Raw genomic sequence first — 12,057 nt, forward strand, 5'->3', positions numbered from 1 at the left:
CCACCCGGCCCTGCCAAACAGCAATGACAACTACAACCAAAAAATAGCCAGGTGTTGTGGCAAGTGTCTGTAGTCCCAGCTACTTGGGAGGCTGAGGCAAGAGAATTGCTTTTTGGACAGAGCCTCAAGCTGTCGCCTGGGTAGAGTGCTGTAGCGTCACAGCAACCTCCAACTCCTAATTTAGCATTGGGGTTCATTCTAGTTTTCCCCCTTCGTCTCTCTTTTCTCTGCCATTAAGAAATCTCTCATTATCTCCAATTTACTTATCTAGTTTTTCAGCCCTAATACACATATGAATTCATTTCAGAATTGCTAACTCAGTACACCTATGAGAAATATACCTTGTAGTGTTTATGTACATTTCTTTTTTAATCTTAACGTAGCCAGCCAAAACACATATTCTAGAGTTACAGTAGCACTTTTTTCCCCTGCAAAACTTTTTTAAGTGACTTTTTTAATAGGCATCAAAGAGAATGACTTTGGGGTGATTTAAGATCCTGACTACCACTATAAGCTCACCTCCATTAAAAACAAGTAAATGTATAAAAGACAGATAAAGTAGAAAGCTGTTGCCACTTGTTCTCTCCTTCCTGTCTCAGCTGATTGTCCAACAAATCTAATTCCAGTTTGTTTTCACTACTGTTGATTTTCTAGCTCATTTTTTACAATTTAGAAGTTTTGATTTCAAAAATTGAAGCTATGTTCCTGCCATTTTGAATACGTCCTTAAAAAATGAAGAGATGTTTTAAGAGTGGTTAGTAGGTGGGAGTGGGGTTAGGAAGAATCTTTCTTTTAATTATCTTTTAAATTGTGTTTATTAAAAGGAAATTCTCCATGTTTAAATATTGAAACACTAATTAATTTGTGCTAAAAATCAAAATAAGAGTTAGCATTTCTGGTCATCTTCATAGTACATCTTGGTGCTCTGTACTGAACAAACTGGCTTTTCTTTAGGCCTCAACTACTTCTTCATATGTCTCGTGACATGAAAGAGTATCACTGGGTCAGAATGATAGAACCTAAACTCTTCTGGCCTGCTAATGTGGTGAAAGTTAGGAGAGAGAGTCTTATGATCTAAGGAAGTTTTGAAATTTATTGTGTAAATTCACACATTCAGCAAATTCACTGAATTAGCAGTATGTAGTGAGTCTGGGATGTAAAGCTGAATGATATAATCCTTGAAGAGTGAGTGGTATTTGGGGGAAAACAAAGCTAATTTTTAACTATGCTCTGAAGAGCAGAGAATTTTTATGACTTTTATGTGTAATATGAATGGAGGTAGGTCTTGAGTTAAAATTGCTTATATATTACATTGTCCAATTTTGTTTAAAACCATAGTTCACACTGTTTAGGGCTGGCTGGCTGTTGCATCTTTTTATCAAAATGGAAAGGAAAAGTGCACAGTCCATTGACTGAATTTTCTTCGTTTTTTAACATCGCTACACCATTGTGCCGAAAATTTGTACTTTATATTTTATTTTGAAACTTGTACTTTTTCTTAGTAAAATTATAGGAGCTATCCTTTCAGAGAATGTGTGTGTATGTATTTGCAAATGACTTCTTTTTTTTGGTATTCTGAACTCATTAAAACTGACCCATGCTGTGCATTCAGAATTCGTGCTCACCATGATTGAAAATCAACCAGTCTACCAGGTTTGGTAACAACAGCTATTCTTTGTAGTCAGGAATTTCAAAGAATTTTCTTTTTTCTAATTAAGACATGGAATTGGCATAAGAATAAAGATGAATGGGGGATCAAAAATAAATCTTACAGTTTTCACCTTTTGTTAAAAATAAAAAATCTTGAAATTGATCCAGAAAACTTAACTTGATGTCTGAAAAGGGGAAATTTGGCTTGAAAGAGATTTTTTTCTTTTTTCTGTTCTGTAACCTCTTTTTATACCTTTGTCATACATTGTCACAGGTGAAAACCATTTGAGGACATTAATCAAATGAAAATGTACTTCTGCCTTGCTCAGCTAAGGCACTGAGCAAAGTGTTAAAGTGAATGAGACCCAAGTCTGTGAATATTGAGACCAGTAATACTCTGTATAGGGTTTTTTTTTTTAATTTAATCTGAATTAGTCTTTTAATAAGTGTATTTTAACTCACATTTAAAGTCATTTCTAATTTATCTGGACTAATGATAACCATCTTATTTTACCACCTTTTACTTAGCTTTTTTCTTTTTTTGGGGGGGGGGGACAGTCTTGCTCTGTTGCCCAGGTTAAAGTGCAGTGGCTTCAGCCTAATTCACAGCAACCTTAAACTCCTGGGCTCAAGCAATCCTCCTGCCTCATCCTTTCAAGTAACTGGGACTACAGGTGCCCACCACAACACCAGGCTAGTTTTTCTATCTATTGCAGGATCTCACTCTTGCTCTTGCTTAGGATGGTCTCAATCCCCTGAGCTCAAGGGATCCCACTGTGCCCATCCTATTTCTTTACAGAAATTTTAAAATTCAAATGGCACCACAAAGACCCTGAATAAGCCAAAGCATTCTTGAGCAAGAACAAAGTTAGCGGCATGCATTTTTCTCATTCCAAAATATATACTATAATGCCATAGTTACCAAATCAGTATGGTATTCACGTAAAAATAGACACACAGACCAATGGAACAGAACAGAGAACACAGATAAATCCACACATTTATAGCCAACTTATTTTCAACAAAGGTAGTAAGAACATACAATGAGGGTCTTGCTCGGTTGCTTGGGCTTGAGTACGGTGGTGTCATCACAGCTCACAGCAACCTCAAACTATCCTCCTGCCTCGGTTCCCAGATGCCAGGATTATAGGTGTGAGCCACTGTGCCATTTTACTTAGCTTTATTTCTTGTTACCGACCCCCCACTTGTTTAGAACTTATACACTGTATTCTTTAGAAAAACTTTTTTAGTGGTTACCTACATTTTAATATAAGCACTGGGGTTGAACTACAGTCCCCAAAGGATATGTCCACCCAGAATCTAGAACGTGGCCTTATTTGAAGTAAGGGTCTTTACACGTGTAATTAAGCATCTCAAGACGAGGTCATCCTGGATTAGGGAAGGCCCGAAATCTAATGAATGAGACCTAAAAGGAGAAGGCACAGAGACAGGGGAGGAAAGCCTACGAAGACAGAGTCCCAAATAGGAAGAAGGCCGCGTGTGGACAGTGGCGGAGACTGAAGTGACGTAAATAAAAAGTGACGCAAAGTCAGGAACGCGGAGGATTGCGGAGGATTGCGGCGGCGGCGGGAAGGGAGACACGGAAGGCTCCTGCCTCAGCGCCTCCAAGGGAGCCCACCCTGTCTGCGGTTCCGTCATGGCTTCCACAACTGTGAGAGAATAACTTTCTGTTTTATTTAAGCCACCAAATTTGTGGTAATTTGTTATGGCAGCCCCAGGAAGCTAATCCAACGCGGTTTTGGCCTAATGGAGCTACGCGTAGTACATGGACCTGGGACCGTTTTATCATCTTGCCCTCATTTTTCAGGTTGTTGTAAATCTCAGATGTTTACTCTCCTCCCACCCTAATGAATCATTTTGTTGACATTGTTGTTTTAAGTTTGTGCTCAGATGTGCTCATTTACTTACCGGGTTTGTTGATGAATTCTGGTTTGCATTCCATTCTTTAGGAACCAGTTCTTTTTTAATTTTTTTTGGGGGGGGCTGGGCCCTGCGTTTGAACCAGCCACCTCCAGTATATGGGGCCAGTGCCCTACTCTGAGCCACAGGCACGGCCCGGACAAGTTCTTTCTAAACCACTTCCTTTAATACTCTTTTGGAGGAGGAGGGTACTGTGTGTGTTGAACTGTTTGTCTCACTTTGACAGCTTTTCCTTCAGCCTTTTGCAGATATTAATCCATTGTCTTTTGTCCTAGAACGTTGGTGAATTTTGTCAGTCTTTGTTCCATTGTGAATAATCCTTTTTTTCCCTTTCATTTCCTTTTAGATTTTCTCTTTGTCATTTTGCAGTTTCAGTATGACGTGACGAGTTTGGATTTATTTATTTATCTTGCTGTGACCTCACAATGATTCTTCAATCTGTGGGATCATGTCTTTATTTAGTCCTGGAAAATTATTACCATTATATCTGTACCTCTTGACGCCTTCTTTTTTTCTTTCCTTCTGAAGCCTCTATGAAGTATATTATTAGACTTTTCCAATCCATTTTTTGTGTCTTAATTTTTCTTATATCATCCATCTCTGTGTAATTTTCTTAAATCTTTCTTCTGTTGACAAATTCTATTACTACTTACATGATCTGCTAATACATCTATTTAGATTCTAAATTTCTATGCCTACTTCTAGAAGTTCTGTTCTTTTCAAGTTCACCTGTTCTTGTTTCACTTTCTGTGTATCCTATTTTTCAAAACATCCCCACTTTGTGATTTTCTTTAGTTATATTATCTCGAGTTCCTGGGGTGCTAACCCTTCTGTTGCCATGCTGCCCACTCTATGACGGATGCTTTTCTCATGTAGACTGTGATTTTATGCTCAGCAGATGGTATTTCTTCAAGTGAAAACCTGTGTGTTCATGGCTTTGGGAGTTTTCCTGCAGACCAATCAGGGTCCCATTGATTCCAGAATCGATTTTTTTAATGTTAAATTTTCAGCTTGAGCATTTTGTAGGAAGAGGATGGATGGAGTTCATTTGGATTTGTGAGCAAAGTGCAGCCAAAGTTCCATTTTCTCATGGGAGCATTTTATTTTTTAACCTAATCCAGAGTAATAGGCAGACAAGGGATTCTTGCTGTGTCCTTGGACTAGAAAGCTAAGGTTTTCTTGGCCCCCTCTTTCTAGTGTTCCTGCCATTACATGGAATTCAGCAGCGGCTGTCTGTCTACCCTGGACTGAGGGAGAGGCCTTCAGTGGGTGCCAAAACCCAGTCCTCCACCTCCATTAGGACTGGTTTTATCTTGTCCACTTACTGCTCTGACTTTGAATTCCCTCCACTTTTGAAACTTTAGGATTTTCTTTTCTTTCAAGCTTAGCTGTGTATATGCTTTTTTAAAAAGTGTGTGAGTGTATTTATCCAGTATTTCCATATGTTTGGAATGGGAGAGTAGACTGTGTTAATCTAGGCCATCATTCTCATTTCAAATTGTGCTGGTCACAAGTACCAAAGTTAAGGGATTTTCTGTTTCGTGAATTAGAATTGATTCAAGGTCATTCTTACTGACATTCTCTCCCTAAAGTTCAGTTTGCCATTAATGGATCAGCAAAGTGTAGATTTATAATTGTGCTGAGAATTATACGACACTTTGGGTACACTCATGGAATTCAATTCTGAATGTGAACATTGTCATTCCTCTGCCACAATGGAAAACAAAGTTGCTTCGAGCAACCTGTAATGAGGCCAAGATTTGGGACTGAGAACCTTTTGAGCCACTGAGCTTGTCTTTATTGTGTAGTCACAGACTGTAGCGCATGTCAAGTAAACCTTCCACAAGGTCCCGAATAAGACAAGCGTTGAGAGTTTAGAGAGTGCATTTCCTCTACTTAACTAGAAAATTCACTCCTGGCTTATTCTGTATGAAGTACAACTGTTGTTTTTATTGTCATTTATTCATATATGAGGTATTTAATGTTTAATGGCCCTTTAAAATAATGTCATATGCCTCTAGCAATATACTAATATCTCAAGGTAACTGAAAGAAGCAATGTGTATTTAATATATCCTTTCATCATAAGCACTCCATTTAATAGATATTATATATTGACACTTAAGACATTCCATTTAATATACACATATATATGTAAATATAAGTAGAGAGAAATATATATATGTACACATACATTTCTATATGTAGAAAGAGAAAGCTATCCCTTCCAAGACCGTATTTAATAAATATCAAAATGATAACGTACTTTGTTGGATTGTACCAACAGTATAACAGGTAGTATATTTGCTGGAGTGCTCATTTAAGGTTAAGGAGTATCTCATTAAATTATAATGTCAAAACTGTTTTTAGTCATAGAATATGCAAGCCAGGCTCGGCGCCTATAGCTCAACCGGCTAAGGCGCCAGCCATGTACACCTAAGGTGGCGGGTTCGAATCCCCAGCCCGATCCCGCCAAACAACAATGATGGCTGCAACCAAAAAATGGCCGGGCGTTGTGGCGGGCGCCTGTGGTCCCAGCTACTTGGGAGGTGGAGGCAGGAGACTCGCTTGAGCCCAGGAGTTGGAGGTTGCTGTGAGCTGTAATGCCACGGCACTCTACCCAGGGGAATAGCTTGAGGCTCTGTCTCAAAAAAAAAAAAAAAAAGAATATGCAAGCCATCCAAATGCTAGGTGTCATTTTAAAAAAATGACAGGAAAAAGTAAATCCATCAAATGGCAACACACTTCAAATAATTATGACCACCTTGTTTTGCTTGCTAGTTGCCTAGTTATACACAGGACATGGCAAAATTGCAGACATAGAGAAGATGTGGTGAATTACCCTAATTACTAAACAGCTGAAAAATAGTTTGGCTCTGGGGGTAAGAAACTTAATCTGTTCAGAAAATAACTCACAGCTCATTGGAGCTTTTTTACTACATTGAATCCATTCTATATAATTCTTTGTATATATAATCCATTCTATATAATTAAGTGTTAATTCTGGATGGCTCAAGTTTCCTTGGGGGAAAGTCAGCTTTTGTAGAAATGTAAAATCACATGTGGTTTTATTTATTTGTTTAACTAGATTCAACAAACTAGATCAAAGACAATGATGACTAGAACACAAACTAAAGAAAAAAAGGGAACTAAGGAATAAAATATTATAGGGTAAAGATTGATAAATTACTTGTACACGTGGGTCTCTATTTACTAGCTATATGATGTGGAGCTAGTTAATTAACTTTTCTAAAACTCAGTTCCACCATTAATGAGAATTAATACATATCTAACAAGGTTTTTATGAGGAGTAAAAACAGCATATGAAAGGTTAAGTAGAGCACCTGGCACTTAATAATTTATTAATAAATGTAGGAACCAGTATTATTATTTGGTGGAAATGTAGATCATTAATATACCCATAAATACTAGATTTATTTGAATTTTAACCTTTAAATGAACTTTAGGTCTACAATGACCTTCTTTTATATGTGATTAAAAATGGAAAATTTTTATTTTTTGAAATATAGAATATAAAACCAAAAATTATAGCTGGTAGTCGAAAGAAGTAAGTTGATACCCTTTCTTGAAAGATTAACTTGGAAGGTAGTAGGAGAAAAGAGCTTAGAATTAGAAAGCCTCCATTCTTAATTCTGAATCATGACAAGCAAGGCCACGAGACCTGAGACACTAAAGTTCTATAATACCCTTACAAATTAGTCCTGAAATAGCGGGCCTTGGAATAAGAACTGTGCTAAACTTTTCACCTTGAAGGGTCTCAATTGTATTTTGTTCCAAAGGTGGAAACTGATTTCAGACTCTGAATATGAAGAAAAATTGGCCATATTTTCAGTATTATGAGCCAGATTCCTAATGCCCAAAGGGAATTATATTCCATCTTTTATTGCCTGTGGGAGAGGTGTTGCTAAGAAACAGAATTCCTGATACATTCTGAGGAAAGCAGCTTGTCACAGTAGTGATGCACAGAGAAGAAAATGCAGCAAAGGCCATGTGTTTTCAAAATCCACGGCTGTTACCAGCCAAAGGAGAGTGCACCTCTGGCTGATTAGACATAACTCATCTGATTACTTGAGGCTCAGAAAGCAAACCTTAAAAGCCTATATATATATATAGATGCTTTGGAAGCATGTTTGGCAAATCAAATCATTCTTTTGTTTTTGATGGGAGAAAAGAAAAGAGATAAAGAGTTTGAAGGATGGAAGGAAATGAACACTCCCATGTGACCACTGGGCTCCCTCCACGAAGGCCACATCTCACAGACTCCACAATACCCCGGGAAGGAGGTGTATTACCATCACTTCACAGATGATGGAATAAGCTCTTCTGAAGCGTAAAGGTCACAAGACTTACAAGTGTCAGTGATCATAATTTCCAGCCTCTGTTTTCTGGCTCCCAGTGCAGAATTCTTACTGCCACCCTTACCATGAATCCTCTTCCATTTCCAGGGACTAACACAGGGTCAGAGTTAGACCACAGCTGCAAGGGAGACAGGGCAAGTTCTATGATGTCAAGACATAGGCCTAGACTTTGAAGAAGACTTGATCTCTAATTTCCTTTATCTGCCAAAAATCAGGCCTTGTAGGACATGTGGAGGATTTTGTGTTTTATTCTGGTTGTCAGGTTAAGTGACAAGAAGGTCCTGACGTGTGCTTTGTTATTGAAAGCTTACTGTGGCTGCTGCCTGGAGAATCAATTGTGAGTAGATGCTGGAAACCTTTGGGAGGCTCTTATTGTAGTCCAAGTGAAAGATGGAGGAGACTGGGACCAGGGATGGAGTGGGAATGAGGAGACATGACCAAAGGTAGGCTGATGCTCAGGGGCAGTTCCTAATGAGACTGACTCAAGGGAAGACGACTGTGCGTGTGGGATGAGTGCTCAAGGGTAGTTACCACCTCTCTGTTTCTCTTTTTGCTGGATGCATTTGACCTGGAAGGTTCTAGTTAGAAATCGTGTGGAAGTACTTACACCAGGGCCAAGACGTAACAGTGTATGTGGGAGGAAAAGAAGGAGCAGAAGCCAGTAACCAAGAGAACCTAATCACAGGTCACCAAAAATACTATGTCCTCAATCTGGGGAAAGTAGATGACATGACTGAGCTATGACACGAAGTCCCAGCTGTATGTTTTAGATTGCTTTTCCTACATTGGAACTCAAAAATAAGTTGAAAAAAAAAATGTGTTACCCCACATAGAACATTGTGATATAGTTTTTAAAAAGCTGGGAACAACACGTGCTTTTTGTATTTTTTTATATGCTTTAATCTTTTTATAAAACCAATGTGTTGGAGGTGAGGACATACTCTGATTTGATTGGAAAACTCGTACAGAAGAAAGTAGAGATGATACAGAATTGGCAAGCAGGAGTATTACAGTAACCCTGTTCTCAGGAAAACAGTGATAACATGCTATCAGCGATTTTATTTATTTTTCTTCTCTCATTTAAATATAAGAGTTGCTTTCCTCTATTTTAGCAAATCCATGACACAGAATGAGCCACCACAGTTAGATTCCTCTATCCTGCTCTAAATCTTTTCTTGGTAAAGTTTTCAAAGCAAAAAACAAAAACAAAACCATAAATGGAAACAAAATACTATCAGTCTGAATTGTAGCACCAGTTTAATTTCTTTTCAGGAAGGAGAACAAATTTTTTCTTTATGGTTTCCTATGATCAAATCCATCAGATCATTACCACTGCTAAAATACATACATAGATGGTGTCAGCTATAACCCTCCTGCATCATTTGGGACTGAAGTTAAAAGATGGACTAGAGGTGTCTAATCTTTTGCTTGTTTTGAAACAATGAGCCCCGTATTGTAAAAGTGGCAGAGTTCTCATGTCCCTGGTTGAGCACAGCAAATTCCTGATTCGTGGGAGCATGTTTATATTGCAGTGATCCTAATTTACCCATAAATAAATTAGTCTCCTCTGAGGCCAATAATAAATATAGTTTTAATTGCATACCAACTGTTAGACCCTAAAATTAGACAGCTTCGTCCTCTTTGCCAATGGAAGGAAGCATTCTGGAATACTTGAGCTTTGAGATTTGCCGTGGCTCTGGAGGTACTTTGGGAGAAAGAAGAGGCAGAGATATTTTTAATGAGTGTCTAAACAGATTTCAGTTGTAGAAGAGTTATTTCTGGGTCAGACAGAAGCCATGTTCAAATGTTTTCCAACAAGCTGAAGGGTGGTGCCCAGTCCTGCTTTCTATCATTGCTCTTCTTTTGAATTCTCAGGGTCCATTTTCATAGATGAAGCCAAAGAGGGTGAGTCAGAGACTGCCCTCCCAGGCTGTTCCATGTCCAGGCTTCTTTAATTAGCCTAAACAGTACCCACTTAGAAAAGATGTTTGTGCCCTGGTGATGAAGTACCTTCAAATTGAGTCATTCTCTAAAGAAAAATGTAGGACAATCTTACAAATTAACTTGAGCGCAAGGGAATACAGGCCATATGTGAAACTAGGTTGACCCTGATAGAGGCGAAGTCAGGAGCAGGAGGGAGATTTTGGGCTGTCCCACCCCCACCCCATCCAAGTGCCTTGTAGACTTGAAGCTCAGTGACTTTGGGCAAGGGTTTCCTGTTTCCTCATTGGAAGACCACAGACAATAACAGCCACCTCTCTGAGTTCTTGTAAGGATTAATGCAGATGAAGTCTCTAAAGTGTCCACACACAAGTGTCAGGAACAAAGCTGTTGCCCCTTCTGCCTGTTCCTTTTGGGAGGATAGAGGCATCCTCTTTAGAAATCTGTCTCCTAGCTCTGCTTTACCTTTGTTTCCCACTTTGCTATTTACTCACATTTTTCTTCTAATGATGAAGGGCTGATACCCCAGGGTAGGTTTCTTTTGAGAGAAAGGGGCTACATAGTAATGCGAACTCAAAACCCCCTGTTCTTGTTTCACATGGTAATTGCTAGAAATCACAGTTAGCCAGTCAAGGAAGGATCTGCCAGAGCCTCAGAATCAAGTGCAACGATGGAAATCAGGGCATCCCTATCTGGTACCATTGTAGCATCCTGGAAGCTTTATTTACCCCCTTTATGCTTTCTGGAGCAAAATACCAAGTGTGCTTTTATTCTTCAATTCATATTTTTAACAGATAAGAGTAAATCTCTCAAGATAATTACTTAAGCAATGTTAGAGGATTCCTGTGTTTTTTCAAATAATAGATAACATCTTTCTTACCTTTTTTACTAATAAAAAATATATTTATTGGCCAAGTATGGTGGCTCACACCTCAAATCCTAGCACTCTGGGAAGCTGAGGCAGGAGGATCACTTGAGCTCAGGAGTCTGAGACCAGCATAAGCAACAGGACACTCTGTCTCTACTAAAAATAGAAAAAATAATAGCCAGTCACTATAGCGTGTGTCTGTAGTCCCAGCTACCCAGAAAGCTGAGGCAGGAGGATTGCTTGAGTCAGGTAGATTAAGGTTGCTGTAGGCTAGGCTGGGTATCAGAGTGAGACTTTGTTGCCAAAAAAAAAAAAAAAAAAAAAAGTATTTATTTGGATATATTCAGAATGTCAACAAAATCCTGTAATTTTGCAATTACATTGTAGTATTTAGTCAATAGAACAATTATTTGAATTCCTTTTTTCTTTCTCCTTTAGGAGGCATGTGGATTTTCATTTCTTTTTCCTAACGGCCCTTGTTCACCTTTGCCATTACTTCAAATTCCCTTTCTCTTTAACAGATTTGTTCTGTGTTTCTAAGTATGTTTCAGAAATTTCCTACAATTTGACTAAAACATTTGGTGCTTCCTCTTGTGCTTCTCCCACAACTTTGCACCAAAAAGTATATGATGACATTTTGCCTCTTGTGTTCTTCAGGGTTTCCTTGACCCATGTTGAGTTATTTCTCCAAAGGTTAGAAAATAATGTTGCTGATTCTTGTGGTTCCACTGCATGAGAAATAAATAGGAAACAAAGAAAACAAAAGAAACAAATTTCTGGAAGCAAATTCCAGGCTTTAATTAATCATGGATTCCCCAATGATTTCTTTAAAACCAGCCCATCTGCTAAAGGATTTGGTCCTAGGAGGTGGAATAAAAGACATATGTCCTCTGAAAGGGGTTAGGCGTGGCTGGTACACTCTGCAGTTCTGCAGCTCATTTTCCTACTAGTTTAAGTGCAAATGCATTTTTCTCTCTCTTTTTAAAAAAAATTTGAACAGATAATATATGTTCTGTTCTTTTACAAATGTGCGGGGCAATATTGTAAACCAGTGTGCCCCAACTTTTGTTTGCTTTCACAACACTTTTCAGGCTGAACTGCACCAGAGAATTGGTGGGAAATGCCCTGATGCTCCTAGGCCCAAACCCCCAGTTCCTGCCATTGCTTTTATCACGTTGTTCCAGTATCTTCTGAGATATTTCAGACATGTGCAAGTATGCATGTGTATGTAATTCCGCCTTACTTTTACATAGTTAGTACCATGCTCATCACAATGTTC

Source organism: Otolemur garnettii, unplaced genomic scaffold (assembly GCF_000181295.1).
Source record: "Otolemur garnettii isolate 467f Iridium unplaced genomic scaffold, OtoGar3 scaffold00030, whole genome shotgun sequence".
Classification (NCBI taxonomy): Eukaryota; Metazoa; Chordata; class Mammalia; order Primates; family Galagidae; genus Otolemur; species Otolemur garnettii.